The sequence below is a fragment of the Rhopalosiphum padi genome, chromosome 3 (genome assembly GCF_020882245.1).
Source record: "Rhopalosiphum padi isolate XX-2018 chromosome 3, ASM2088224v1, whole genome shotgun sequence".
Lineage (NCBI taxonomy): Eukaryota > Metazoa > Arthropoda > Insecta > Hemiptera > Aphididae > Rhopalosiphum > Rhopalosiphum padi.
Window position 1 is genome coordinate 32,040,333 of NC_083599.1, and position 4,872 is coordinate 32,045,204.

The 4,872-nt window shown below is 23.6% G+C and overlaps 1 long non-coding RNA gene across 1 annotated transcript; it reads left to right on the forward strand.

Moving 5' to 3' along the window:
- The first annotated feature begins 2,517 nt into the window (after window positions 1-2,517).
- On the forward strand, window positions 2,518-3,533 carry LOC132927490 (uncharacterized). Its single transcript, XR_009661742.1, has 2 exons — window positions 2,518-2,643; window positions 3,301-3,533. It is a non-coding gene; the product is annotated as an uncharacterized LOC132927490 (long non-coding RNA).
- Window positions 3,534-4,872: the final 1,339 nt, after the last annotated feature.

The following is a 4,872-nucleotide window of genomic DNA, read 5'->3' on the forward strand; positions in this document are numbered from 1 at the left end:
ACAAATATTAAAAATTCATGTTTTTAAGTGATAATAAAACACTCAATTCACATCCTAATCTCTTGAAACCTGGACCATTTTATAAATAAAATGATTCTAATTTACCATTATTAAATTGTATACATTTCATTTAAGCAGATACTTCATAAACAGTATAAATATGATTTTCTATGAAAATTTTGACGAATATTAAAAATTCATGTTTTTTAGTGATAATAAAACACTCAATTCACATCCTTATCTCTTGAAACCTAGACCACTATAATAAGAAAATGATTCTCATTTACCATTATTAAATTGTATACATTTCATTAAAGAAGATACTTCATAAACAGTATAAATATGATTTTATATGATAATTTAACAAATATTAAAATTTCATTTTTTTATGTGATAGTAAAACACTCAATTCACATCCTAATCTCTTGAAACCTGGACCATTATATAAAGAAAATGATTCTTATTTACCATTATTAACTTCTATAGATGTTATGTAAGCAGATACTTCATAAACACTACAAAACATGATTTTATATGATCATTTTGACGAATATTAAATATTGTTGTTTTTAACTGCTTATAAAACACACAATACTCAAGTTAATCTCTTGAAACCTGGACCACTATATTAAGAAATTGATTCTAATTTACCATTATTAACTTGCACACATTTCATCTAAGCAGATACTTCATAAACAGTACAAAACATGATTTTATATGAAAATTTTGACGAATATTAAAAATTCATGTTTTTTAGTGATAATAAAACACTCAATTCACATCCTTATCTCTTGAAACCTAGACCACTATATTAAGAAAATGATTCTCATTTACCATTATTAAATTGTATACATTTCATTAAAGAAGATACTTCGTAAACAGTATAAATATGATTTTATATGATAATTTAACGAATATTAAAATTTCATTTTTTTATGTGATAGTAAAACACTCAATTCACATCCTAATCTCTTGAAACCTGGACCATTATATAAAGAAAATGATTCTTATTTACCATTATTAACTTGCACACATTTCATTTAACCAGATACTTAATAAACACTACAAAACATGATTTTATATGATCATTTTGACGAATATTAAATATTGATGTTTTTAACTTCTTATAAAACACACAATACTCAAGTTAATCTCTTGAAACCTGGACCACTATATTAAGAAATTGATTCTTATTTACCATTTATAATTTGCACACATTTCATCTAAGCAGATACTTCATAAACAGTATATATATGATTTTCTATGATAATTTTGACGAATATTAAAAATTCATATTTTTAACTGCTTATAAAACACTCAATTCTCATGTTAGTTTCTTAAAACCTTTACTACTAGATTGTAAAAATGATTCTTATTTACTATCATTAACATTCATATATTGCATTGAAGCTGATACATCATAAACACTATAAAACATGGTTTTACATAATAATTTATACAAATATTACAAATTTATATTTTTTTCATATTAAAAATCAGCAAGTTTAAGTGATTGTACAAGTATATTTTTTTTATATATTTTTTTTTCATTAAAATTCAACACATTGCTGGTAGATTTTTAATATCTTTTATTGCTCATCAATCATCATTATTATAATTTCTCCAACCATTATACATATTTATATGACTATTTTTTTTTAGATGGCAGTATAATAGTAGATCACTCAAGGCATGCTGAGACATTTATTAACATTTTCGGAATTTGGGAAAGTTTCAACATCCTACATTGATCATGGACTTGAAGATTCTGATAATAATAATGATTTTATGCAATGTACTTGTAATGAATATAAAATGTAATTGATAGTAAATTAATAGTAGTGTAACAATTGAAATTTGTTAAAAATATAAATATAGTATTGGTAAACAAAATGAGCTTTTAATTTTCATTCATAAAATATGCCTCAGTTTTAAAAATCTTTTTATTATTTCTGCGTTTTTTTCATAATTAGGTTTTCATTAAACCATAATCCAAAGTATTGTAATTTAAATCGTCTAGTTTTAATAGATGCTTTACGGTACTTTTATTCAATAATGATTCGATATTTTTATGTTCAAATCAGTATTATTTTTGAGGTATGGTTATGTCATAGTCTATTAAAAAAACAGCAATTTTAAGTTATTGTACAAGTGTATTCTTTATAAACACTTATTTTACATTCAAATCCAACAAAACATTCTAGTAGATATGTACGATCTTTTTTGTCTTATCAAAATTATTATATCTTATCATCTGTTTTATATTTAAATTTCATATCTATTTGCAGTTTTACATTTAGCATTCAAGTTTCAACTGCAAACTGCTTTCACAAATGTTCTAATAAGAATGAAGTTTGTGTGTTAGTTTTTGTTTGACTATTTCCATTTCTGAATTGCTCAGTGTATTCCCGTACTAGTTGTAATTTAAAGATTTTCGTTTTAATTATGGCATGTATTAGTGACATTTTATCCTACAACTATTATACATATTTAACCGACTACATTTTTTCAGATGGTAGTACGGCAGATCACTTGATGCATGCTGAGACGGAAATTCACATTCCTACAACTTGGGAAAGTATCAACATCCTACATTGAACAATGGACTAGAAGATTCTGATAATAATAATGGTTTTATGCAATGTATGTGAAATGAATATATAGAATGTAATTGATAGTCAATTAATAGTAGTATAACATAAAATTATTGTCAAACAACCCTGATCAATATATTAAGCAAATAATTCATATTTACCATCATTAACATTCATATATTTCATTGAAGCTGATACATCATAAACACTATAAAACATGGTTTTACATAATAATTTATACAACTATTATAAATTCATATTTTTAACTGCTTATAAAACACTCAATTCTCATTTTGGTGTTTTCAAACCTTAACTACTAGATTGTGAAAATGATTCTTATTTACCATCATTAACATTCATATATTTCATTGAAGCTGATACATCATAAACACTATAAAACATGGTTTTACATAATAATTTATACAACTATTATAAATTCATATTTTTAACTGTTTATAAAACACACAATTCTCATGTTAATCTCTTGAAACATGGACCACTATATTAAGAAAATGATTCTAATTTAAAATTAATAATTTGCATACATTTCATTTAAGCTGATGCTTTATAAACACTATAAAACATGTTTTTATATGATTATTTTGACTCGTATTTTATATTCATATTTTTAACTGCTTAAAAAATACTGAATTCTCAAGTTATTCTTTAACAATTATACATTATTAACTTACTACATTTTTTTTAGATGGACGTATGTCAGATCACTCAAGGCATGCAGAAACATGAATTCACATTTCTACCACTTAAGAAAGTATCAACATCCTATGCTGAAAATGGACTAAAAGATACTGCTAATAATATTGGGTTTATATAATGTGCGTGTAAGGGTTATTGAATATAATTGATAGTAAATTAATGGCAGTGAAACAATTGAGATTTGTTAATAATCTGAATAAAATTTTAGTTAACACCTTTGACTTGTAATTTTCATTCTTAAGAGTTACCATTACCAACTTCCATATATATCATATAAGCTGATACTTCATAAATACTATAAAACATGTTTTTATATGATAATTTTGACGAATATTAAAAATTCATTTTTTTAACTGTTTATAAAACACACAATTCTCATGTTAATCTCTTGAAACCTGGACCACTATATTAAGAAAATGATTCTAATTTAAAATTAATAATTAGCATACATTTCATTTAAGCTGATACTTCAATAATGCTATAAAACATGATTTTATATGATAATTTTGACGAATATTAAAAATTCATTTTTTTAACTGTTTATAAAACACACAATTCTCATGTTAATCTCTTGAAACCTGGACCACTTTATTAAGAAAATGATTCTAATTTAAAATTAATAATTAGCATACATTTCATTTAAGCTGATACTTCAATAATGCTATAAAACATGATTTTATATGATAATTTTGACGAATATTAAAAATTCATTTTTTTAACTGTTTATAAAACACACAATTCTCATGTTAATCTCTTGAAACCTGGACCACTATATTAAGAAAATGATTCTAATTTAAAATTAATAATTTGCATACATTTCATTTAAGCTGATGCTTTATAAACACTATAAAACATGTTTTTATATGATTATTTTGACGAATATTAAAAATTCATTTTTTTAACTGTTTATAAAACAAACAATTCTCAAGTTAATCTCTAGAAACCTGGACTACTATATTAAGAAATTGATTCTAATTTACCATTATTAACTTGCACACATTTCATCTAAGCAGATACTTCATAAACAGTATAAATATGATTTTATATGATAATTTTGTCAAATATTAAAAATTCATGTTTTTAAGTGATAGTAAAACACCCAATTCACATCCTAATCTATTGAAAACTTGACCACTATATTAAGAAAATGATTCTAATTTACCATTATTAACTTGCACACATTTCATATAAGCAAATACTTCATAAACAGTATAAATATGATTTTATATGATAATTTGACGAATATTAAAAATTCATGTTTTTAAGTGATAATAAAACACTCAATTCACATCCTAATCTCTTGAAACCTGGACCTTTATATAAAGAAAAAGATTCTTATTTACCATTATTAACTTCTATAGATGTTATGTAAGCAGATACTTCATAAACACTACAAAACATGATTTTATATGATCATTTTGACAAATATTAAATATTGATGTTTTTAACTGCTTATAAAACACACAATACTCAAGTTAATCTCTTGAAACCTGGACCACTATATTAAGAAATTGATTCTAATTTACCATTATTAACTTGCACACATTTCATCTAAGCAGAT